Raw genomic sequence first — 27,489 nt, 5'->3', positions numbered from 1 at the left:
AAGAGTTTGCATGTTCTTCCTGTGCAAATGTGCTTTTTTTTCCCCTAGAATTCGTCTTCCCTCCATCCATGAAAGCACTATGATCAGATATTTGAACCGAACAGGAAGTTTTTTTTAAAATAACTACATAAAGGCTACGACAACCCTACAAATTCACCCTCACATATGAGCTGAAAGTGTTAAATTCAGTGTGTGTTCAGAGTTTACCGTGTGCTCAGCAGCATGACGCCACATAATCCAAAAAAAAAAAGAAAAGCGTGACACCAAGACTAAACTTCAGACTGAGCCGTCCCTCTGCAGACACATCTTTCTTCTTCCTTGCAGTTTAATTCAGGAGGATGTAGCTGGTTTTTTCAGACAGATGTTGGATAAAAAGCTGCTGCGGTATCTGATCTGACTGGAGCTCACTGCAGCAGTCTGACGGAGACGCCTGTAGTGAGCTGCAGTTGGAGACGATGCTGCTGCTGCTGCTGCTGCTGACTGCAGCAATGCGGTACACTACAGACTCATCCTGGCTCAAGTTAGAGGGCTCAGATTTACTGCACTAATGGGCCAAGGTGCACTTTGCAGATTAAAACTGCAGACAGAGAGAGAAAGAGAGGCAGAGAGCACCAACAAGGAGAAAAAGTAGTTGATGCTGGAGAACAGCCATCCCAGCTGCTGACAGAAAACATACAAGATGAAGTTTGTAGATTTGGGGTGTAACATGTATTCCACCACGCAGTGTCCTCTACACACATCTTTCTTTATAGGCTGGAGGAAACATCACGGTGCACACTGAACGCTCAAACTAGATTTCCTCGTTTGCATTTTCTCTCTTCACAGGTACCCTGTAGCAAGTAGCAACACACCCACACCGACGCAGCCTCCTGCGTTTCGATGCGGCGCCGCTGTTGTTGAACCCGACACGGCCCGAAGCCTCAGAGTTATGTTTCCCAGAGCTGTGCACGCACGTCATTTCAAATCGCCTGCACACAGGCGCATGAGCTGCTCCGCTTATTCACCAAAACACTGAAAGAGAAGGACCATGATCCCTGAAATATCCAAAAGCAGTGGTGCACGTGGAAATGAGTCACATGAAGATGGACCTGTGATGGAGACTTTCAGGTGCAGGCGAGGTTGGAAGCATTTTGGATTTATTTCACTGGCACTAAAATAGATCTACCTTTGAATCTTTTAGGTTTAAGCCAGCAGTTAGATATTCGTCCTGGATCTGTCCAGGAAGGCTTGTAGCTCAAAGTGCTGCAGAAGTTCATGCTGGATTTGACAGAAAGGTGTAAAGTCCACACCTCGAAAGGTCAGCGCTGCTTCTGCAGCACAGTTTTAGACAGAGGGTTAAAATGTGACGGCTGATCGATGCAGCCCACAGAATTCCCAAACCTTTGCTTCCCTACATAACAACAGGCTTCACAATCTGAAACAGAAATATGTTTTTCAGTGATAATAAAATAAAAATCTAATATTTCAATAACAGCATCTTGGGGTTGACAGTTGGAGGCTAAACTATTGCTAATAACAATAGAAAGAAGAAGAATTCAGATTCAGATTAGATCATTTCACTTGAAATACTGTTATAGTGTTTCAGCTACAAAACAGTAGGAACACTTGCTGCTGTTATTTTAGCTGTTTTACGCTCAAAAGAGTAGAAATTAGTTTTTCATTCAGGTTAAGAAAGAAGAATAAAATGCACCACAGGGTCCTGAAAGCCGGCCCACATCAGAACACTGACCTAAAGGATCTTTTATTACTTCCACTCCGCAACACCGAAAACAGAACAGATTCCCAAAGCGAGAAGCAAACAGACCACAGAAAGAGTTCAGACACTTCTGCTGCGATTCACTTCTTTAAAAGTAGAAAAAAAAAAGACTTACTTTCTTATCAGGTTACAGCAATGCTAATAGTAAGACATGCTTTGTTCCAAATTTTCAACAATATATACCTGATGGGTGCTTCTAAAATTAGCCACTAATTTGTCCAGAAGTGCGATTAATTCTGAATTGGGAGCAGAGACCAATAATTTAATGTCTAATTTGCAACAGCAAGATATGATTTCTATGACTCTGAAGAGTTTTTCTTTTTCCAGAATCTGGAAGATTTTTTTTTTTTAATCTCAGGTATGTTCAACAGAGAGGAATGTTTTTTGGGGGATTTTTGGCAGAGTTCATTAATAGAAAAGGACACTTTCACTACATAACATTTACACATATTTATCTAACATATTTACATAATCTACCAACTACATTATCTCAGTGCACTCAGTCAACTATTTTGCAGTAGGACTGAATATTTTTCTTGGTTTTATAACAATATTTAATCTTAGTTTGTTATTATGTCATTGTATGTTGTTAGTTTGGGTGAAATTGTGAAGTTTCCAAATACGGTTCATAGATATTTCAGAATTGCTACACGACACAAAGGAAAGAGACGTTTCCCTTCATGACAGGAATCCATCCTCACAGCTTCTCTTTCACTCATCTCAGGCTCGAAAAATGCAAAAGTGAATCACAAAAGGCTGCTTCCCTCCATGAAGCCACCTACACCCAGCCTGAGTGAATTCCCTCTTGAGACGAGGCTTACGTGAGCGAGGCAGGCGGGCTGGCCTGGAAAGCACACGCCGTGTTGTGTAGTATGTTGGCAGCTGCAGAAAACACACACGGACCCGAGCAGATGGCTGCGGAAGAGGGAGACAGGCTAACAGACGAGAACTGCCGGGGATATCCTGCATGGGAGCTCAGTCAGGCAGGGAGACAGAGGAACGCGAAGCTAGCCTCGTTTCTGGTCGGCCTTCAGAGGAAAAATCAGACGGATTCTCCCCTTCTCCGTCTTCGGGAATTTGTCAAAGCAACCAAAAATCAAAGCTGCGTTAAAAACCCGTGTTGCAGGATCGTGTTTGCTCTCATCATCTGACGCTGCGTGAATTAAAAAATGGCCTCCTCTCCTCTCTCCGCCGAGCTGCGGAGGGCCCTTGATTCCAGAAGGAGTGCAGGTCACTGGCTGCCAACTTCACAGAAAGAAAAAAAAAAAAAAAAAAAAAGCTGACTGCGATTTGCATAAACAGCCTATTTATACTTTATACAGCAAACTTGTGATACAAATCCTCCTCCCCCAAGTTAAAAGAAGTTAAAAGCGCAACTGAGAGCTCCGCTGTCAGGAGTCATTAAATCCTCGGACAGCTGCGGCTGTGGTTCACACTGAGGCCTGACACAGAAAATGGTCAAACTTTAAGCCATGTCCATCACGGACGACACAGATTATGGTTCAGACGCAGAACGCCTCACGCTGTAAGATCCAGGCTCATTTTTTCAGGGAAATACATTCATTTACATGCATTTCTGAGTCCTTATCTACATCCTTGAAGTCCCTGTTCAACATAAATTACATGCAGGCACATAAATTAGCAACGCACACACCATTATGTTAAACCCAGGACGAAACATGACAGAGCATTATGCAGCCTCTGTGCATTAACAATCCACTGAGCGGCGAGCATCTCCCACAACCTGATTATTACAGAAGGAGATGTATGGTCCCAGGTCGCCTGTATCACTGACAGCATGAAGATGAATCAGCACTCTGTATGTCCTGGCTCAACATTTCCTTTATGCGCTTGTGCTGACTTACAGGCAATCCCTAATATCGGCGCGCAGCGCTACACGGGCGCCCACAGAAAAGCTATTCACCGGCGGCACAATGAGGTTCACGCGGATCGTCTGCAATAAAAAGACGGGAGCGGAATTCCACGGAGGTGGCCGGCGATGGGCCTGCACGTGCAACTCGTGAGGCTGAGGCGAAGCATGTGTTGTTCGCACTGCGGGGAGAGGAAGAACACGCTGCAGCGAACCGGGAGCACGGAGAGCGGCACACTGCAGTAGAAATATGAAACCATCTTTCCTTTGTTCTGGGTCCATCTCCGCTCACTCCCTCTCCCTCCCTCCGCAAACCACAGACCAGAGAAGACAAACAGAAGCGGGCCTGGAGAGAAACGTGCCGGTTTGGGAAGCGCCTCTGTCTCGTGCCGCCTTTGTATCGCTGTTCCCCGCACGTGTTCGAGTGTCCGCGGCAAAGTCACCGACACAGACGAGCGATACGATGCTTCACCGTCGCCGGCTGACCTTTCCACCCCGTGAACCCTTTTACGGCCAAGCGCAGTACGTATCCAATCCCCCGACTGGAGTCAGATCTGACACAAGGGCATCTTAGACGAAGCGAAGGCTCATTGAGAGATAAAAGGCAGATTGACCTGCGGAGACGCATGTTGGATTGGATGAAATCACGTCGCATTAAAGGGAGAAACACAAATACTACAAGCCATCATTAAAGGGAAACAGGCAAGCGTTGCCTCCAGCTTTAATGAGTTAACCCAGTTTCTAGTGTTTCGTTTAACCAATGCTTTTATTCAAGGCGACACACTTCTGAAAATACATACTAAACAACTTAAATCAGATGGAGCGATTGTGATAAAGTGCACGCTCAAGGACGCCGCTCAGAGAATTAAACGACCAGAGTTTGATGGTACGACACGCTCTGTACACTCTGATCGCAGTTTAACACACGATTCAGACTGAATCACGGTTTTAAATCAGGGAGGGTTAACGTCACGGTTTTGAGTCATCAGCAATTCATCAGACTTGAAAAATAACAAGGTCAAATCAAGGATGTACAGCACACACACCGTCATTCTGCTGGGATTTCAAGAATGTCCTTTCCAACGAGAGCTTTTTTCAGACGGACAATGAATTTACATAATTTGGCTAAAAAAGTTTCAAATTTACTAACTGAATATTAATGGTATTTCACACAGACATTATGTCTGGTTGTTTTCACAACAACATCAACATTTATAAGACATACAGTCCGATAAGAAAAATAAAATAAAAGAGGTCATCAAGGCCATGTGATGAGTGTTTTCAGATTGTTCCAAAATCAGTCTTCACGGCTTTTGGTGAGAAAATGTGTGCACTTTTGTTTTCTGTGTGTCAGATTCCACAGCCACCCTCCAGGTGACCTGGATTCCCTGCATTTTGCATTAAACAGAGAAAACATTCAGAAAACAGAATGTCTGCAGGATCTGACTGCAATACGTTTCGCTTCGATTTACACTTGATAGTATTTGCTGACCGCAACTCAAAACTACAGCACTTTGTCTTACACACACACACAAACACACGATAACAGTTGCACTTATTACATGGCGGCTTGATGGACTAATAATTCGCCGGATTGAAAGGTTTGATAAAATCCCACATCAGTTCTCGCCTCAGCGACCTGGAGATGTGAGTGCTGGAGGAGACAACAGTCTACCTGAGCAATTATGAGCCAGGAGATATTGATTGAACATATCTGATCTTAAACTAATGCCTTTCTGTATATAGACAACTTGCTGCTGTTCAATCTTTGCTTTAGAATAAAGAGGAACAGGGATTTCTCTGTGGTGTATGTGTGTGTGTGTGATTGATCACATAAAAAACTTAGTTAATTTTTAATTTCCATGGCTGAAATGCAGCCTGATGGATTCCTCCAGTGGGGCAACATGACATTATAGTCAAATCAGCTCAAACTGCCGTCCTACATGACAGTGAGGTGACTGTGCTTCAAAAACCTCCAAACTCACCTGATCTCAATCAAAAACAGCAATTCTAACAGTGGAAAGGAAGGATCGCATCGTGAATGAGCAGAGGACAAATGAGCTGAACCGTAGAATCCTATCAGATCAGAAACAAGTCGAATCACTGGGTAATGCTTCCAGCCTCTCGGCGAATCTACATCTCCAATAATCAAGGTGGTTCATGAGAGTAAAAACGGGTCCAGAATGGCACCAGCAAGATGTGCCTAATGTTTCGGAACTTTCTGGAATATCATTCGCCAATCAGAGGCACTTTTAGTTTCCAGTTTTAAATATTCTGCATTTTAGAGACACCAAGATTAGTCAGCAGAACAACGAAACTCACTAATTGGCACACGAAATATCGGTCGATCAACTTAATTAGTGTTTCCTTTATGCAAAGCGCAGCTTAACTGTTATTCAGCCACCTGCCTTTAGTCGGCGCTACAGAGTCGTCACACAGCAAAGCCTGGGAAATGTTTTCTTACAAAAGAAACATGGTTTTCCACGACTTTCATTTGGTAGATTAAAACAAGATGGCATGAACGCTGTGCCGTAAAAAGTTAATGATCAGATAAAATAAACGTAGAATGACTCTTCGCCAAGTGTTAATTAAATTCTTTGTGTGGGGAGGCACAAAGTAACTCAAAAAGAATTTCCTTGTTTACATTTCTAATGAACTACGGTGTGCGATGTCTGCATAGATCACACCTAATATTCACTTTAAACTGCTGTTATAAGAAAACAAACTGAGTTCTCAGTCCTCTGAAATGCAGCCGTCACCACAAAGCCCACTCGCCTAATTCCTCAAGTAAACAATCTGCCTTTTCAACGTTTTAAACCACAGACTCCATTAACATCCTCACATCTATAAAGGCTGCTCTTTTCTTTAATCTTTGTTCAAGTGCGACATATCTCTGCACCGCCGCACATGGACATGAGCATGAGCACGCCACACTGAGGACTTTCAACATGAAGCGGCGAGCATTAAGTTGATACAAAAACACATCTAGAACAACGAGCACAAAGCCTCAAAAGTTGCACTTTCATAATGTTTTTAGGGATGACTAAGTGGTCAGCAGCCCATGACAAAAAACTACATTAGTACTGGATGATTAATTCCAAACAATAGTGATTTCAAGCAGCATGCAGCTCCGGTACCGGCCGGGCTTTTCGCTGATGCAGCCGAGGTCTGCATCTGTATTATTTTTACTAAAAACTGCATCAGCCTTGTTCGAGCAGTGCAGAGGTTTAAATGTTTGTACAGCTAATGGACTGAGTTGTGGGTTCTGGCAAAGCGAGCATGGAAACTAGAGGGGAAAAAAAATATCCAGTGCTTTTATGGAACTTCCTGAACTATCACAGCCTTGTCACAGTCAGATTAAACTAAAAGGGGAGCATGTTTGTTTGGAAAAATTACTCGCTGAATGCAACAATGGCCACAAACAGACATGACAGCAGCCAGCGAGGCAGTACTGACCGATCAGCTGGATTTAAGCTGGTGGCTGAAGTTTCTTTGGAGTCTGTACAGATGGAGACGAGCCACTGCAGCAGATAAGACTGATGGGACGGATAAACTTCGACTTGTTGGTTTTCCATTAATACAATTCCAATAGTCATTAAAATGGGTCGTTAAAAAATTCAGTGAGATGTTTATGCATCGCCACAAATTTTCGCAAACACAAGCACTTGATACCTCTAGCTTCCCGTTTTTCAGCCACATAGGAGTGAACCTCCTCCCCCGGGGTGCGAGCGTGCCACTCTGGCGGATGCTTTTTCTAACTGACAGGGAAAACAGAAGTCAGGACGATCCAGAGCTCCAAGTGAAACCTGGCTCCAGTGCAGCGAGCGGCTGGCGGCTCTCTGGACACACTCTGAATGGCCCCAAGAGAAGGAAGCCTGCAGTCCCATGCAAGCACACACACGACGACACACACCTTCTGGAGCAAGGAAAAGAAGGAAACAAGGCCTCATATAAAACTACGTGAGAAAAGAAGGAGGGGAGTGAAGGAAACTGCAGCTGAGCAGACGTTGAGGGGAAACGCTGAGTCAGCGCTGGCCCAGAACTGCAGATCAGCAGCAGTATGGATCACGCCACTCACTTCAGACCTTCGCCTCACTGCTCCCTCCGCCCTGCTGAGGTGGCTTCATCATCAACAGAACAACAACAAAAGTTTATACCCATCTTCAGAAAATGACAAAAACCTTACATGACACGACGTGATGTGAAACAATTGTGAGCGCGTTCTCCCTGTGGCTGCTCCACGTCTTCAGGTTCATCAGCAAAAACTCCCAAAACACAAAGTCCTGCTGGTGAGAGCTGCACAGTATCAGGTCAACATGTGATATGTGATCATGTTGCCGAGTACTGCAACTACTACATAATGGTAACTACACTTAACCATTTAGGAGACGATGCTTCACCTTTGCTCAGGTCTGCTTTCTCTAAATTCAAGACAATCTCACTCTGACCAGTAAAATGTGTTAACACGCAGAGCACGAACTGCCAGTGAATGGAAACATAATTTATAGCAGGACAGCCAGTCTTTTATATTGATGGCTTATTCCCGCGACATAAAAGAAAAATACTTCAACCGATCACCAACTTGGTAGCAAATAAAATTCATTGAAAGCTCCATAAAACATTTATAGTTTCTCAAAGTCCAAGGTGTAAATAAACACAATCTGGTCTGCATGCAAATTATTTAGCCTGATTTCATCTCCTTTTTTTATGGCTCTCTCATGTCATTAAAACAAATGAGATCAGAAATCAGATGAATTAACATTTAACATTTATACACAATGTAAGGCTAAGTGGATATTTTGAGACTGTTTGGATGACTTATATGTTAGTTAACAAACGGTGTGAATATCTATTTGTACTATTGGACCTTTAGCACTTCCGGTGCTGCTGAACAGTGAACACTCCACCAGCACCGCTTCAGACCACAGTTCTTTCTGCAACTGTTTCAGCTCGGCCAGATTTGTCTGAGCGCCTCTCTGAAAGTCACGCCACAGCATTTCTGCTGGCTCGACTCTCACTGGGCCACTACACAAACCAACTTCTCCGTCTCTCTTTGGCACTTTTTCTCCATTGTTTAGTGTCTGACTGAACCGCCCAGCTCCACAGCCATCCTGACATTATCCTCTACTTTACCTCACAAATTTCTTAAGTAACTTCCCCCATCAGTGAGTAAGAGCCGAACGGACCCAGAGGCGGCAACACAGGGGCGAAAAACTGGGCAGCTCCATCCGTCACACTTGATTTTATGCAGACAAACAGAGCTGCGTCTCCTTCCCTCAAACAAAGCAGAGCAAAGGCAGGAGCTGCCTGCATTGTGTGCTACCAAGGACACAATACACTGTGCAGAATGGAGTATTGATTTTTGAATTCAATTGTGACAAGAGTCAGAATACTGTGACACTGCACAAGATTCCCACTCCTTCTTCTCAGTGCCGTATTTACAAATTACATTCGAGTTGTGCTACAAAGAGAACAAAGCAGCAAAAATGTGTTTACACATGAAAAAACATGGAGAAGAGCGACTATCTTGCTCTAATTTGCTGTTATTAGAAGCAACTATCAGTGTTCTACTGAACAGGGATGTTTTAAAAGTTGTAATGGAAGAAACTGGAGCAAAGATCACTCTGCTGGGTTCACTCAGTCCATCCCTTGAACGCGATGGACTCTCACAGCGTCCTGCTGCAGCTTCAGCGGATTGAGGCATCATTTTCCAACTACGCCGTAAGTCCTTCAAACCAGTGCGAGGTAAGAGTGAAGCAACGCTTCTGCGGCATTACTCTGCACCAGCTGCAACATTTCAACCTTCAGGAGCTGGATGCACATGATAGATGGAAGAACGACCCCTCACTGTGATGCAGAACAGCTTCTGGTCATTATTCTTTCAGCGGAGCACATTCAGAGCATGTCTGAGCCGACAGGTTCCAGGCAAAACAGTGTTATGGCGTGTTCTGTTGAGCAAATCTGTTCAAGGTACCGTAGAGGTCCTCAGCATCGGGCAGTCCCCAAACCTCAACACAACTGCAACCACCGATCCATATGCTTACTCATGAGGAATCGTTGGGTTTTCTCTGTAAAAGTGCCTTGAAATGACTGTTGTGTTTGGCCCAATACAAATAACATTACACTGAAATGAAGCGGAAATCAGTAACACATGATTATTTTTGGGAAGTTTCTGGAAACTATTTTTCTCTGTTGAAAAAACTAAATTTGCATTAAGATTAGGCAACTGATAGCAGAAGAAACTGTCCCAGAGAATGACAAAAAATCTGGTGAAAATACTGTTCGTGTAAAGGAAGAAAGATCATAAGAAAGTTGGATAAGTATCCTTATAAAAGGAAAATATATTCACCAATTTAAAATGCTATATTTTGCAATACATTGCAAAATATAAATTTTAAATATCATACATGGGAATATATTGCTGAATACATTGCATGATATTTTCCAATATGCTGCAATATACTTTCATTTTGTAAGGGGAAGCACCACCAACAAACGATCGTTGGCTAACGATTATGTAAAACATCTTAATGGAAAAACTAACACTCACTGTCACACTCAGAAGCACAACTGAGGGAAAAATGGAGGAAATGGGCAGCATGCAAAACTGGAAAGGACATCACTGGAATATAAACAAATGAGCAAAGTCTAAAAGGCTTGTATATCATAAAGACATATCCCAAAAGCCATTGGTTCTTTACGTTCTTAGCTTTTAGGTTGGAGAAAAAGTTTAAGTTTTAAGTTTAAGTTCGGGAAAAAAAGATTAGCCACCGAGCCTGAAACAGGGAGACACTAAGGAAACACTCAATGAGAACCCTTAAAGGTGCATTAAGAGAGTTTGCACGTTCTATGTGAAACAGCGCCCCCTGCAGGCCTTGGGCGTAATGCAGCTTAGTGAAAATCTCGTGCCTGTGGCTCGCGTGCACGGAAGAGAGGAACTCCTTCCTCGCTCGTTTAGTAGCACTCAAGTAAAATTTAAGTTTCTTTTACCTGGTGGAGTCTGTGCTGGAGCTGTGGCAGTGCTAGAAGCCAGTCTTTTCTTACTTTCTGGAAGATCCTGCTCAGTTGTTGCTCACTAAGCATCTGGCGGAGTAATGGCGGACAAAACGAAACCTAACCAGCCGGAGCCGGAATTCTCCCCCAAAAAAATGCTGGTGCCGGACCGGCACTGCAACTTTCAAGTGACAATTTAGCGCTGTTAGAGGTACTTGTAATGAATATGTCAGGGCACATTGTACACATCATTAAAAATGTGTAACATATTTATGGTGGAAAATAAGTATTTTTAAGGTTGTAAAACTCCTTAATGCACCTTTAACTGGTCTTAAACGCGTAACTTCAACAAAGTTAAGTGGAACCAGGGTTGATTTGGCCACTGCCGACCGGGACTGGACCAGGACCGGAACATCTGATCGTAAACTGTAAGTTGGCTTGAGTACGGCTCGTTGGCACTGCGAGCAGCAGCACGCAGGTTAATGTCCACACAGCTGAGCTGTTGTGGTTGTGGACTGGTCCAGTGGACGGATTCTATGCCAGGATGAAAGCAATAGAAAACTGAAAGGGTCAAACTCAGCAAAACAAATTTGAATACTCAACTTCAATATGACATGATACGACGACAGCTCGAACATGATGAGAAAAGGTATAAGTTTGTCTTACATGATCCCATAACTTCATCTGTAGCAGCGTGTCCTCAGCATTGGTAGTTAGTGTGTCACAGTCCTGCACACAGGCTCTGTGACAAACTGGCAAATTACACATACAGCACAGCCACCCACACACTCACACTCCACACTCACACAGTCCATGTTACTTTGCCCACTCAGTGTGGTAATATTGACAAGAATGACCAGTCCAATCAGTCACACACACACACACACACACACACACACACACACACACACACACACACACACACACACGTTTGTACAGCTATATGTTGTGAGGACACTCATTGACATAATGCATTTCCTAGCCCCTTACCCTAACCCTCACCATCAAAAATTAATGCCTAACCCTAACCCACACCAAAACAATGCCTAACCCTAAAGAAATGTTTTTGCACCTTTACTTTTTTCAGTAACAACAACATGGCCAAGAAAACACTGTTTCCCCTCATGGGGACCCAAGAAATGTCCCCACAAATGACATTTTGCCTGGTTTTCCGATGTTGTGGGGACATTTTGTCCCCACGACCATACGAAAACCCGCACACACACACACACACACACACACACACACACACACACACACACACACACACCATGCTGCACATGCAACCAAGTGAGGCCATTCATAACGAGCAGAGCTGGACTGGATTTAAATGCAAATGCATGTTGGGTTTTTTTTCTCTCTCCTTGGATTTAAAGGTGTAACGGTGCAGAAAAGTCACCGTTTGGCGCGTGCCTCAGTGTATTAGGTAATGGATTTTTATTTATTTTTAGAACAGCAGAGAAAAAAACAGGATGCATAGAATCATAATTTTCTCAGCATTTTTGAAAATGGCTCATATTGCTAATGCTCTTAAATACCTAGGAAATCAACTTAAAATTCCTGAAGCATAAAAAAATGACAATGACAAGTACATGTTACCATACGTAGTGTGATTAAAGCTTTAAAACAACTTTAGGCAGTGGTTGGCAAGCAGTGGTTCTGCTTGCCAATGACGAGCACAAAATAAAGTGAGCAGAGCAGACATGTAGCTTGAGCTCAGTTTTCATGTGAAACGCATTAAGAAGAAACATCTATGCTTCATTCACCACCTCGATTCAGCGTGCTGGTGGTAATGCACCACTGCGGCACTGTCATAATGTCTGGTGGAAGTCGTGCTTTAAAGTTTGCAAAGCGGCTGTGTGAAGGGACGGCAGGGCAGAACATCTCATTCTTTATCGAATCCAAAGCTCCAAGCAATTCACATTCAAGCACATTTAACATTACAACCCAACTGGGAGTGATAAAATGATCATTCCCGTCATTGTAGGGACTATTCAGCACAGTGGAGAGTTTAAGTTTCAATACAGGCTGCACAAAATAATGAAAACGTATAATATGTTAATGTCTTTGTGCACTGAGATTTGTACTTCGACGCTCATAATCTTTATTGGTCAAGTGACCATATTTGGCAAGTTGCATCAGTTTCCTGCTGATCAAGCTTTAGAAAACGCTGTTGCTTCCTCTCGTATGGTCGTAAGAGCTGGACACAACACTGGAAGTGAAGGACACATCCAGACATTTAAACTGCTGGAAGCTCCTCAACATCAGCAAGACAATTCATTTGTTGCACAACCTGCAACAGTCAAAATGTTCAAGCAGGAGCCACAATCAGCAACAGTGAGACGTGGTAAAATTTATCTGGTCTGGATATTTCAGCTTCCACAAAGACCTGGAAAAAAAAACAACATATTTCGACAAAAAGTCAAAGACAAGCGAGGAAGGAGCCAGTCACACTATGGATGGACAAGATCAACGACTGGAGAGCGAGTTATCTGGACCAAACCGCTGGATGACAGTGACAAATGGAGATGTGGGGCTGGTGGACACAGCATGGGACCTCTATGATGCTGAGCTGGATGGAAATGAGGAATGACTCTACACTCAACGGCATATACGATGTGACACGAGGCAACGTGTTTTACTGAAATCCAGTGACAAATTGATCCAATTTAAAGAACTTCTGAAGCCACAAATTCTGAAATGTATACGACATAGGTCGGATTTTTTAGATGTGTTCATTGTACATGTGACAGTGTTCATTTAGACTGTCTTACCAAAAAATACAAGAAAGAAATAAGGCACCAAAATACTCTATCAAATTGTAACTATTCTGAATTTGAGTCAACATTCACAAAAAAAAAGCTTAACATGCTCTGAGAGACCTGCCATGGAGTTTTCACTACAACACAAAGAAACAGCAAAATGTCAGCAGCATAAAAAAAAACCAACCTTTGGACACCAGACCAACTAAGTGCCTTTTATCTAATTAGGATTGTCAATTTTGCACTGATATTTACTCTGAATATTGTTTGTCTCTGAAGCAATGCAGGACTTTCAGGTCTCTTTTTGAATGAGGAATTACTGTGGAAGCACTAAGCGGATCTTAGCAGCAAACAACTTACTGGTCAGTGGAAAATGACACAATGCAATGTATAATTTAGATTTACAGGTAAACAAAAAAATAGCAAGTGACAAAAAATAAATGAGTAAAAATTCCTAATTTAGATTAATGAAATTGATGACCTCTACCTGACCTTCAAATATAGTTATTCAACAGGACCCGGGGTATGTGGTGTTAGTGTTGCGATGACCTGCCAACACACAGCCTGTGTCAGAGTGTTCTCCCTTTTAAAGGTGGGTGGGATTTCTGCCATTCTGAGATATATTTGAATGGTTATATCAACAAAGAGGAAACACAGAGGATTAAAAAAAAAACACTGTTGGCAGACGCATACGATTAATACTATTCATGTCCAGCTGGGCTCCATGCTGGGTCTTTGAAATAGAATGAAACCCAGAAGATTTGTGGAACACAGACAATCTGCCTGCCTGACATAATGTGTGTGATTCAAACAGGCTTCACTGTAAATGCCAGCTGAGGAAGGTTGCAGCCTGTGCTGTGGTTATCAGCTGTGAGACAGTGACGGTCTGCAGCGTCACGTCCTCCCTCCGTTCCCTCTAAAAAGCCCAGAATGAGATGCAGACCTCAGATAGCGCGCTCACCTATTGCAGCATTGAGAGCCCGGGCTTCCAGCTCTCTGATCACGTCCACGCGTGCAGACCGGACACGCTCATGCATGACTTGGCAGGGTCGCTCTTCCCACCGACACACACATCACCTAAGGATGTTTGAGAAGCTCTTCTTTAAAAACAACACTCTGCTGCTTCACAGTGACTCCAGACAAACATCGGTCACTGAACGTAGCTTTGTTCCTCCAGAGAGGACTGCGACTGACCGATAAACAAAGTTAATTAACGTGGATAAATAAATAGGCCTATTTTAGACACAAAATGGCTGAAACAGCTGGTTACTGGTATATTTCTCCTGTGCGATTCAGAAGCAGAGAATTCCTTTCAAACTGAGTGACCAACACAAGAGCCGCAGTGCAGAAAGCACATAAAATACTCAGAGGCTTCCACTGAAAGTAGGACAAACTTAATGGCTGCATGCAAGTGCCCACACAATGACTGTATGGTAGTGTATGGATCCATCTGAGCATGATAAAACCTACGGTTTCTATAGGATGAGAGACGAAGACCCACACCGACCGTCCATCTCCCGCTTCCTTTTTTTCTGTAGATACACAAACACAGCGGCTCTGCCTCAGACTACCTACACAAACCCTCAGTGCTTGTGTGGTCAAGCGTGAGGATGATCACCAGGTCTCCTGAAGCATAAAGGGTTAACGTCACGCTGCTTATTCAGGTCCGCGCACATGCCGTCGGCCTGCCCGCACTCTGTGTCACAGACAATAACTGTACGAGTTCAACTGTTTGCTTGCGAGCGGCGTCCCCGAGGCGGCGGCAGCCGCGCTCCAACGGGAGAGGCCCTCCTTCTCGGCGCATTAGCATAACTCGGCTTATTTTGATCCGATGTGTCAGAGCGCCGTGTCCAGGTGTGACGGTGAATCAACGTGCCATCTGTACTGTTACATTAACCTTGGTAAACTGCGAGGCTAACAGCTACTACGAAGATGTGAAATATGCTAACAGCAGCCTCGCGGCAGCGAGAGTGTGCATCTGCCTCGGGTCAGCTGTTACTATTTTTCTATTGTTCCTTCTGCCCGGGAGTCCAGAGCATGGCCGCTTTAATTATAACATTTATGTAGTTAGAAATCTGTCGATATGGGCCATTCACTACTAAATTACTTAAACGGTCCCCTGCTGCTCAAGTCCACGAGGTTAGAAAGACGTCGGCTCAGTGTCTTTTCTGCGCAGGAAACATCACTTGCTTCACTTACCATGAACACAAACATAGCACGAAACTATTTAAAACATACAGTAAAGCTGGAGAAAAATAACATTTCTCAACTGATCCAATGATTTAACTTCTCAAAGTATTAATTCAATGCATTTAACTTAAAAATACAGATATTTTCTTGCGAGGATTCATGGCCCTCCATCTGACACAGTCCTGAAGGACACAATGAGAGCCGGCGCCGTGTCATTCTTCAGCTCCCCTGGCTTTCGTTTACTTCAGTTTGACGGTAATCCTGGAAGAGTTGGAAAGGAGAACATGTTGTGTTTCGTGTTTCTTTCATTTCCCGTCGGAATCTCTGTTTCTGTGTTTACAGTACTGCCGCTCTGCTTCCAACAGTGCTGTCCATCTGTCTCTCAACCTGCTTTTAGGACCCGTTTCTTGTACCTCCGCCACGTCGCTGGGAACCGACAAAGCATTTTCTGCACAAGCACCTTTGATTCTCGCCTAAATCCCAACATCGGAATCTATAGACAAAAAAATGGACAAGAAGATTTCCTTGATTGTGTTGTTTGAGTGTATCAACCTTCTTCTGTGTTGGATATTTACTTGTCGATAAACCGAAAGGCTCTTGAAATTCTGGTACTGCAGATACTGCAAGTAGAAGTTGAATAGTTTTCACTTTGTTTCACCGTTGATGTTGTTACATGACTGTTTACAGCATGTTTAAAGTCAATATATGTATATATATGTATATATATATACACATACATTTTAACTTGAATTATACATACATACATATATATATATATATATATATATATATATATATATATGTATATATGTATATATATATATATATACATATATATATATATATATATATATATATATATATATATATATATATATATATATATATATATATATAATTCAAGTTAAAATAAAGATATGTTGTTAAACATCTTTACGAGATTCATTGTCGAGCTGAAAGAAATCTGTCAATACCAGCTGCCCTTAAACCTCCCAAATAAACGTTCTGAGTAACGGTTTGCACTTGTTAACACAGAGAGAACAGTAGCATATTTTAGCTTGGATTATGTGTTGAGCTCTGCTGAACTTAGGTCTGTGAAGACGGTGACATCAAGAGTGAGAATAACAGAGGAAGCTCTGTCACGATTTAAAACAGGCCAGGCCAAGATGATTTACACATTTATTTAAAGAAGGAAATGGCAAGGGGACAACTTGCTGCCAGGATGAAGACTATCTGTGCAAGTGTAGAAACATCTGCGTTCCAGCTGACACAAACCTTCCGCTGTGTACCTTTTCTCCTGCTGAGGAGTTGTTTCCTAAAGGCACGGCGCAGAATGAGCATGCCAAATGCACTTCAGTGTTTCTATTTGTACAACAATGGGCACAACATAATGCTCCGGCACAAAGAGGATGCTTAGCAAGGGAACCTTCTGTTGATGCCACATGAAAGAAAAAACAAAATGCATTCAAGCTACTGGCAAGTCTGAAGGATCCAAGAAAACATGTAGTGCTGCTAAGACGAAGACATCCGTCTCAAAACAATTAAGCAGGTAAAGCTCGTCAAACACTTTTGATTTTGTGATTTTGGGCGGTTTGGGTCTCGAGGGGCAGCGCTGGTCTCGAGCAGGGGTGACCAATTCATTTCTCTGAGGTGGCCTTATTGAAAAATTCTGACCACAGTGAAGGTGGAGCCATGAGGTCAAATCAGTTCTGATCAATATTAATATATCTTTAATAGAAGGTGCAGTAGGTGAGAATAAATTGCTTTAAAAAAGAAAAACAGAAAGAGCACCATTTCTGCAAAACCTAAAGGATAAATACATTCTTTTATTACACTTCAGTGTTTGCATTCACTTTAACGGTTGTTTTAATCAGATCAAGTGTGGAGATGAAGTTAAAAATAAAATGAAATTACTAAAATTCAGGCTGTAGGAGTTATTAAGGACAACGCTCAGGTTAGAAAATCCTGAACCTTTCTAGAAGTTTCCAGGTTGTAATAAAACATATTAATGATCTGACAGCGGCAGCTTTCTGCTCAGGCTGCTACAAAGAGCGGAAAAATATTCTTACATCAGGCCACTTAAACTGAACGAACATCGTCTGAATGCTTTTGCCTACATGCACATTATTGCTAAATGAGTGCATCTCTCTTCGGCTTCTTACCTCAGGACAATGTTTTTCCCAAACAAATCATCGTTCCAGTTCATATCAAACTTCCCCACATTCCCGCAGTAGCAGGCGGCGGCGGGATGAGGCCGATTATTGTGCCAGCCGTAAAATGTGCAGCAACGTTCAAGTCAGACAACAACTTCATGACTCAGAGCCTAAAACTATTGCGAAGGTCAACATGAAGCTGCTCTGTATACCAGAAAGAACGCCCGCCGCCGCGGCTGTTTAAGGTTAAAAGGAAGTGGGAGGGAAAGTCTTCGATTCAGATTTTCCTGACCTTAGAGTTGGCATCATTACGAAACTATCACACAGCAGATGAGTGCGAGGACAAGAGTCGTCACTGTGAGAGCTGACTGTCACAAGTTTTGAGTGAATTCCTGTTAGAAAGCGGCTCCACTTCTGCAAAAACCCTCAAGGGAAAGTGTGCAGCTCGGACTTCCTCTACTTCTCCCCAGCAAAGACAACTCCTGCAGTACTTCTGGTCCAGCTTTAAACCGATCAGGGTGGAATGAGAATTTTGGCATCTGAACAACTTCAGCATCCTTTTCATTTCTTTTTCAGTTAATTCCTGCGTTTCTGAATATTCTTACAACTGCATAATATGTCATGTCAAAAACTCCTCAGTCAGAATCTGGAAGAATTTGGTTTCAGTTCACAAAAACATACAAAGAGCGGCAAAAAAATAAATAAATAAAATCTGCCAAATCCATCAAAATGATGGAAAGACAAAGGTGCAGAGAAAGACGGCAGACCCAAAGCTTAAACTCTCATCTGTCAGACACAGTAATGCCTCTTTTATGGCTGCTTCCTGGCATCTATTGATGATGACTGATGTAACGTTACAAAACCCAACATAAAGAGAGGAGGATCCTGTGCTCCAAGGTCATCGGACCGTATTTTATCATCGAGCGGGATAAGAGGGGAGTGGTCTTGACAGGTGAACACAGTAGAACACAGAAGAAGAGACAAAAAGGCAGAAGTAGGCTTGAGTCGAACACCTGTGACTGAAGAGATGAAAAAATGTTTTTATTCACTTTCTACAAGACACTGTGAAAAATGTACAGTTTAGTCTAATTTACACCTGGAGCATTGCTTGACAATACTGGTGTTTCCCAAAGAAATACGAAGTTCATTCATTAATTAACTGATTCAGGATTGATAAGCAAGCGGTCAGTTTAGAACTATTTTTTGGTGCACATTTGCACATTTTGTGGAAAATGTTTGAGCTGTGCAGGTGTCCAGAGAGGATTTCATTAGAGCCGAGTTTTTTAATCAAGTTGTGCAGATTTTATTTGTGTTTGGATGAGAAATTTTCAGTCTGTCCATATCTCAATTTGTTACATTTCTTCAGACGCTCAAGCACAAAGTCTGATCCGAAAGAGACGAGCAGAGAACACAAAGCGCCACATGTTGAATCATGTTACAGATATTCAGAAAAAGGTGCAGGAACTCCAACAACGTGCCATGAGCATGGCTTCTGATCGGCTCATTACTGGGGTTACACCACCTCCTCTGCTCCGACCGGAATTTTAATTGGATCGGGCCAATCTGGTGCAAAAAGACAGTTTAAATGGCAAAATGAACGTTTCAAAATGATCAGTCACTGAAGCTGTTCAAACGAGACAAAAACAAAAATGTGCGCAGATTTTAGATTCCAGCATTTCATCTTAAAACAAGACCAGCTCAGTGATGATCCAAAAGCTTCTGCATGCTTCTCTCTCTGCCAGTTTTCATTCAGAAAGGTACAAAGAAACATAATTTTTGTTGTCTGTTTCACATCACTTTCAAATTTATCTTAGCTCAAATCAGAGATGCTCATCAACTGGGCACCCTTTTGGGACTCGAGGGGTTTTCTTCTCACTAAAACCCTGACTAGCAGGCCTTTCTCACCACCATGTTATTTTTCTCTGGATTCACTTTTCATCATGCTGTTGTCACTTTTACCTTTTAGAGTGAGATCTGAGCACTGTGCTCTCTAACAGACACACAACAGGCCCCCAAAAAAACCAACAGCAGACTGATGCAACTCTGTCCGTTAATTTTAGTATTTTTAGTTATTGATGAAAATCTCGTGCTTGTGTGAACTTGCGTGGAGCGAATTTGTTCCTGAGTGTATTAGTTAAGATTTGTGCCCACTCAGCCTTGTCATTCTTGTCATGTATGAGCCAAATTAAAACGCCTTAGATTCCTCCCAACTCATTTCCCCGGACGTTCAGCTAATCTGTCCGGAGGCTCGGCGATGGAGACCGACCGCTGCCGATTCCAGTCAGGAGCCGGTCCAACTGCAGGCCTCAGGCTGACTCTCGTGAAAAGCATCACCCTGAATTCACCATAAATGACAAGAATGTAGAGTCATGTTGCCCTTGAATAAACTGACAGCCAAATATGAGAGGAAACAGTGATCAGTATGCAGAGCAGGCAGCACTGGGCATGAGGTTTACCAAGGCAGCAGCAGGCAAAGATCATCGCAAAAAAAATCCCACTCGCTTTAGACTCAGGCTCTCCAATCAATCTCAAGTATTTGCTGTGGATACAGACGTGACCCCAATAACTCAGTCATCACAAACAACAGAGTCGCATAAGTCACACACACATCGGCTCACGCAAACACACGGCAGTGAGCACCAAGACATCATTCACGCCTGCAGTGAGAGACTGTACACAGCACTGCACTGCATTGAGTTCAGGTGGTTTCCGCACACAAAGATTACCCAAACTCCTGCAAACGGAAAGATAACGCCATCATGGATCAGAGGAGGAACATCTAGGAGGAGAAACTCTCCGCCAACACTGACCACAAAGATCTAAAAGTAGCCTGGATGTGTGAAATTGTGAACCCAGCTATTCAGGACAGTTAGCCTGCCATGTTTGTGCACAGAGAGCGGCGACATGCAGATACTAGGTCACGTCTTTACTGCCTCATAAAAGATTTTCCCACTCAAAAACCAAAGGCAAGCCTCCAAGCCTCCTCCAAAATCAGACCAAGCAGAGAAATGTGGCGAGAAGAGCAGAGGTGCTATTTTACATCGCATGCATTTGATGAGTGGAGCTATTTTTAGCCCACCATCAGTCAAAAGCAACGGAGAGGCTGATGGTAACTGCTACACATGCTATGTTTGTTTTGCATTGTGTAACCAAAGTATTTCAGCCTCTGCAATGCTCTCAAACAAAAACATGTTTTTATCCAGCATAAGGAAGTGATTCAGTCAAAACAAAAAAACAAAAAAACGTCAAATAAAATATTCTTGAAAAGCATCTAACTTAGAAATAAGCATCTGGTTTGTCACATTACACGTAAGAAATCAGGAAAGTGGTTCTTGTTCAAACTATTTTTGAGAATACATTTTTTAAAAAAATTACACTATTTTATTTCCAATAACAGAGTCATTTCATTGATTGTGTAGAATAGTTGTAGTGTTTTGGGATGCATGAACTGAATAACTCAACGTCTTCTGCTCAATACTTTAATCTAGAAAAATGAAAACAAGGTCATGTGTAGGCTGTGGACAAAGGACAATAATTATTTAAATGGAGCAACATAGGAACACATTGAACACATGCATTTGGATATTAAACTGAACGGAACAGCTGCTGTTATCAGTCCAAGCCACACTTACACTAATGTGAACTTAACCAGAGACACTGTGATCCTTCCAGTGCTGTTTGACCATACTAACTCATTTCCACAAGACGGAGGAGTCAACAGGAACATTTCTAGCCGTAATGCCGCGCTATACCCTTGAATTGAACAGGACTGCTCCGATAAAGTGTGCATTTCCTGCACCATCATCCGGGTCACGAACAACGCTGAGTGGACTAAAGCAACAAAGACAGGCTGAAGGAGCTTCACTGTTTAAAGGGAACTTTTCTCTGGGTGAATATGCAAAACCAGCACCAGACAGTGGCCCAACATGAAAACGACATTGTTTCCAGCATTTCTGTGAAAAACAGAATGCTTTTTTTTTTTTTTTTTCAAAAAGTTGCCAGCCAAACGTGAAACCGAAAACGCCAAAACGATGTGTTTCACTTGAAAATCTGTCATATAAACAGAGTTTAAATCTCTAGCTGAGTCATTAAATCAGTCAATGATCTACCCATTGTGAAACCGCCGCTCAACCGCAGTTTTAAGTGAAGAAGTCAGACAGCGGGCAGCATTCTGGGAAGAAAAAAAAAACATTCTGGGCTTTCACATCAGTGGAGTGTAGTACCGCAGGTCTTCTATCGTTTCTGCTCTGAAATACTAAAAATACTTGGATTCTTAAAGCAAAATGCAAATGAAATCCAGCATTCGTACAAGTGTCACACAATGTTATAAACCTCAGAAACACTGAAATGTCAGACTGTGACAAGTTGTTCAAATGGAGACGTTTTTAAAGAAGCGGTGCACCCTGCTCCATGAGTACGACGACACAAAGATGAATAATCGAATTAGGTTTCTTTTATGGTTAATAAGACAGATGACAAGCTCTGAAACTCATTCTGCTGCGTTGTGGTGAAACACAGCAGAACCTTTGTGTGAAAGTGCTGCTGGTGAGTGTTTTCAGTCCAACTACTCTAATCACACTTAAAGATCCAAATTCAGCAATTTTGTTTGCCGATCAACACACGCGAGCCAGCGTTGTGTGGAAAACCCGTGAGTTGAAACTTTCCTCTTTCAGCAATGCAGTGGATGGTCTGTTCATGAAAGACTGACGAGAAAGAATCAGTTTTCTGATCTTAAACCCATACTGCTGCCAGTATGTTCACCACATCAGGGATGCTCAACATATTGATCGCTGTCTAAGAATAGACCACAAAGCAGTTGTAGGCAGATTGCGTGCCTTTCGGAAAATGTGTCTATTCTCTCATTTTTGCACAAAACAGCCAGTACGAATTCATCAATGGATTTGTTGCATTGCGTGATTCCTGCATTAGCCGATGCGTTTTGGAGCATTCAGCATCGCAGGTTGTTGATCATGACGGTTGATCATTTTGACTTCCAGCGAAATTTAAAAACAAAAGAAACTATTTCTTAAAGGTACTAAAGCATCCTGATTCGAGGTTGTGGTGTTATTTAATTTAAAAGAAGTCAGCCTGCAACCCGACAGAGCGAGCGCCCCCGCGCTACGTGACTAAAATCGAATGTGCTCCATCAGATGCTTCACACCAATGTTGTAAGATGAGCACATTTTTGATTCACAACCTTTTTTTTTTTCCCCCAGCCCTGAGTCAACACTGCCACACACACTGTCACGAAGATTCAGCCCAAACAGCCCAGATCTGAGTCTTTGAAATGACCACAGCTGTTTCAGCACCGCACAAAAACCTTATCAGACACTTTTGGACAAAAGAAGCCAATTACTAAACGCTCTTTTGAATCTGAAGGTCTTTAGTCCACAGAGGCACTAATACAACCAGGAACCTCAGTGATCTCCTGTCCTCAGATAAACTACAGCACAAAAAAGGAAATGCCTGCTGCACAAATTGTGTGATAAATTTAGTAATGTACTGTGTTTTGTGCGTGTGTGCATTTGGGCGTGTGTGTGTGTGTGTCCGTGCGAGTAGGACAACCCTTGGGAGAGCCAAAACAGGGCTAATGATGCCAACCAGGCCGGTAAATCTCAACCGCTGAATGATTGCTGTGCTCCGTTTATGAAAACACACCCAGGAGCCTTCAGCAGGCAGAGTGTGTGACAGAGCTGCATTAGTGAAAACGCTTAATGAAAAGTCACATTTCCAACTCTGTTAAAACTTCTACAATCTCACACATGGTCCTCATTAGTCTCCTTCTGATAAAGTACATGGAAGGGAGGGAAATCAGTTGAATTTTTAGTCAATTTCAGTTTTTCCAAGTTCTTTTTATTTTTTCTGATTGACTTCGATCTGTTCAATCTGGCACTGGAAGAGTGAAACACACAAAAAGGAAGCTGAATTCTGATTTCCAGAGCATATCTCATAACAGTAAGCCCACATCGATTCTCATGAATGGAGCAGCGATTCTCCTACATGTTCACCGAACTACACTGTTGTGTTACTTGGCTCTGCGGTCGCTTCATATCCAGGTCAAGTCACACACCTGTGAGTGAAGGCTGCGGTGAGGAGACGGCTCTTTCTTATCACTTCATAAACTGCAGTTGCATTATTTTGCACGACAGACGCTTTATAATATATTTATTGTCAAACAGTGAAACGTTTCACATAGCATGAAGACTTATATGAGACATTTGTTTGATTGAGGAAACTGAGGACACAGTTATTTTCATGGACAGTGTGTTAATAACCATCAAAAGGATGTTGTTATGCACAGCAGCACAGTACACACACTTAAGGCTGCGTCTGTGTTGCATTCATGCGTCGTTATGTAAATAAGAAACTGCGACATTTGAATAGGCTAACACAACAGTCACGTCAATGTGTGGTAAAATACTAAAAAGTGGGAAAGGTTTAATAGTATCAAAATGTGAATAATGTCCATCTCCATTTACAAGTAAAGAGCACTAAATAATGTCAACTCCCTTTCTCATTTTCTCGTTTTCCTCATCGTCTAAAACACTGGGCGCTATAATCTATCCATCTGGGCAGAAAAAGCAGCGTGGTTGTCAGACCAGAGGAAGAGGGATGCCTCTCATCAGATAGGAGATTTCTAATGTTCAGTGTAAATTGTGGCTTTGTTAAAGTCTCTTGTTAAAGTCTGTTCGAGATAACGCTGCCCTGGGAACAGTGGTAACGGAATACAGTCGGGTGGTGGATGAAGAGGAGTCGAGTACAGACGGTTCGGACAGGCGGCCGAACTAATAAAGTCTCTTTTCCCCCACACACAGTGTTGGGAGTGTTTTAGCTGGAAATGTGCTGACTCATGAATTTATGGTTTGGTTGCTTCAGTCAGTGTGTTTACATGCTCATCAGCTTATCTGATCAAGCCGCCTCCCCAACGATAAGTGTTAATACACACTCTTTCTGCTGTTGGGTCATTTCTGGTTAATGTACAATGGCACAGAAGTCGATGGTCAATAAAACATAAGCAAGGGTGTCTACATCAACAAAAAAAAAAAAAAACTACACCAGTTATCACCCTGTTCATTACGGTCAGTCAGTCTCCTTTTGGTTTAAGATCCTCTTTGCCTTTTCGATCAGACTCCAGGTCAGGATGGGCTGCAGAGCTCCAACATTTAGACAGAAGACCTTGGACTGTTCCTGTCCATTTCTCTGTATACATTCAGGGGTAGATCAGCCTTCAGTCTCATCATCTGGGCATGCTAGTTTCACTGGGTGACTCGACCGAAAGGGAAAGTTTTTAATATTTGTTTTTTAGGGACATGTGAACGTACCGACTGAGGACAAACATGACTAAAACATTCTGAACTCACACAAAGTGACTGATCTGTGGTGCAACGTCCTTCTTTATGCAGTCACTGTTCTCATTATTTCACTCTGAAAGTCAGCATGCTGTAGATCCAGAATAACAACATCATCAGAGGAGCAGAGATCTGTTCCTAAAGTGTCCAATCGACACCAATCTCATTGAAATCTATCAGTGGATATGATAGATTGGGGGATCATGTCTGAATTACTCCAAGTTGTGATTCACAGTATATTGTTAAACCTTTTTTTCTGCTTTGCAGTCACACAATGGTGACTAAACTAAAACTATACAGGTTATTTGTCAGGATGAACAGCTCGGTCACTTGTTCCAGCCATGGTCAAACTGACTGCAGGTAAAAAGAAAACATGCTTTTTCTGCAATAGAGACATTTGAGCCGGCTGAAAGGACACACCGGCGCATGAATCTGTCTTTTTCTGCTCGTTACAGAGCATTCAACAGCTTACTGCACCAAACCGAACCCCTGCAGCCTGCCTGTGCTTTCTTCTTGGACCGGAGCCCACAGGCAGGCGAGCACACACGCTGTGCACACAAACACACCGACACGTACGAGCACATACACACACACACACACACACACAGAGATACCAGATCACAACAATCAGCCTCAGTACGGACAGAAGCACACGGTAACGCGTCCGTCCGGGCACACATGACTGTCTCACCCTCCCTGCAACACACATCACAACCCCGCGAGGAACAGCCACGGCGCTGCTTCGGGGTGTCGCTCGCTGTAGCGACTGCAACAGATGGAACTGCGGCGGCAGAGGCAGGGCAGGTGAGGTGAAGAGGAATCGAACCTCCTGCGTGAATGCGCATGTGTGTTTATGTGTTTTAGCGCAAGCCTGCGCCAAAGTCTTCCACCCCGACTATTTCGGGGTCGTTCTTTATAAATCTTAGAGCACGGCCAAGTCTTTGGCATGAATTCTAAAGGAAAGGGCAATGCATAAAACATGACAGGCATTCAGACAAAGGGGAGTAATGGAGCACAGACAGAAGAGGAGGAAAAAACATGACAGGATAATAAGGTATGCAAAGACTGTTTTCAATGCAGCAGCAGCTGCACTATCAGCCGCTATGACACACATCTCGAAGGTAAGATAAGCTACCTCGCTAGCGTGGTGAGAGACAACGTTCAGCGCCGCTGCATGCAGATGGTACGGCACTTGTTCCCCCGTAGGAACAGGCGAGCGTGATCGCCCTGACTCTCAGTGACAGAACAAAGTGAAAGGCGAGGAGAGCAGAGCAGAGGAGTGAGAAAGAGAGAGAGAGAGAGCGGTGCCAAAGACATGTAGCCTGCCTCAAACCGAGCGATGATGCTCTTAAAACACCCACCTCGATCTGCTGCCGACTCCTGACGCAGTGAGCAGAACCGGAGAGCGAAACGCAGAAGCTGCGGTGGAGTAGAAGAAGAAGCCAAAATCCAGGAGATTGAGCAGGGAAGCGGAGGAGAGGGAGGAGGAATGAGTGCTGGATGTGAGATCCTGTGTGACCGAGATTATGTGCCTGAGTGAGATGAGCATGAACGTCTGACACGAGAACATGAGACACACACAAAAAAAAGGAAAGTGACAGAAAACAGACGGAACAAGGACAGCAGACAGAGACTGAGGGAAAGAAGGAAAGAGACGAGGAGGCTGAATAAATGTGTGAGCGTGGAGTCACTGAGCACAGCAGATGAGTTAAAGGAAATGCCCCTCCCTCTATCCTCCACACACACACGCGCGCGCACATGCACACACTCACACACTCAAGCATAAACCTTCCCTTTGCACAGTCAGCAATTGAGTAAGCATGCATTCAGTGAAACAAGGCTGGAAATGGTAAAGCAGAAGAAGAAGAAGGTGGGTTTTATAGAAAAACTGAGCAAAAACAGAACATGTTTCTCCTGATAAAGCTACAATCAGCAGGTAAAAATGGATCAAGCCCAACTTTTTCGCCCATAAGTGATTTCCTATGACATTCTGAACAGTCCAAATGAGATTTTTTTTCTCATTTCACGAGATAATACACATCTGATCTTCAGCTACCGATATCTTATCATCAACGCGACCTGAACAGTCTTCTCACTTTTCATCAGATTTTTATGTAACTGAAGTGACCGGCTGTCTTGTGATCACATTGCAACAGCAGACAATCAGTGGTTGCTTCACCTAAGTCATTAGATGAAATGCGTGTTCTCCTTGATGTGGAATCATCTTCAAGTCTTCAGCATTTGGTCTTTGACGGTTTCGATCAAACAACAAACCTGGCAGACACACACTGACATGTGTAGCATCCACATTTCCATCTGCGAACATGGCATGCTGTGCATGATATCACATCTTGTGCTGTAAACTGTGAACAAACCACTCATTCAATGAAAAAAATCATATCTCAGGTAAATAACG

General features: G+C 43.0%; 1 protein-coding gene across 2 annotated transcripts in view; it reads right to left on the bottom strand.

Moving 5' to 3' along the window:
• Positions 1-26,794, bottom strand: part of kcnab2a (potassium voltage-gated channel subfamily A regulatory beta subunit 2a) — a 90,756-nt gene extending 63,962 nt beyond the window's left edge. For both annotated transcript variants that reach the window (XM_030090675.1, XM_030090676.1), the window contains exon 1: positions 26,435-26,794. The gene's annotated coding sequence lies outside the window, so the exon portion shown is untranslated. The remainder of the gene's footprint in view (positions 1-26,434) is intronic.
• Positions 26,795-27,489: the final 695 nt, after the last annotated feature.

The sequence above is a fragment of the Salarias fasciatus genome, chromosome 5, assembly GCF_902148845.1.
Source record: "Salarias fasciatus chromosome 5, fSalaFa1.1, whole genome shotgun sequence".
Classification (NCBI taxonomy): Eukaryota; Metazoa; Chordata; class Actinopteri; order Blenniiformes; family Blenniidae; genus Salarias; species Salarias fasciatus.
The sequence above is the reverse complement of the archived record's forward strand: the minus strand, read 5'-3'. Positions and strand labels throughout refer to the sequence as shown.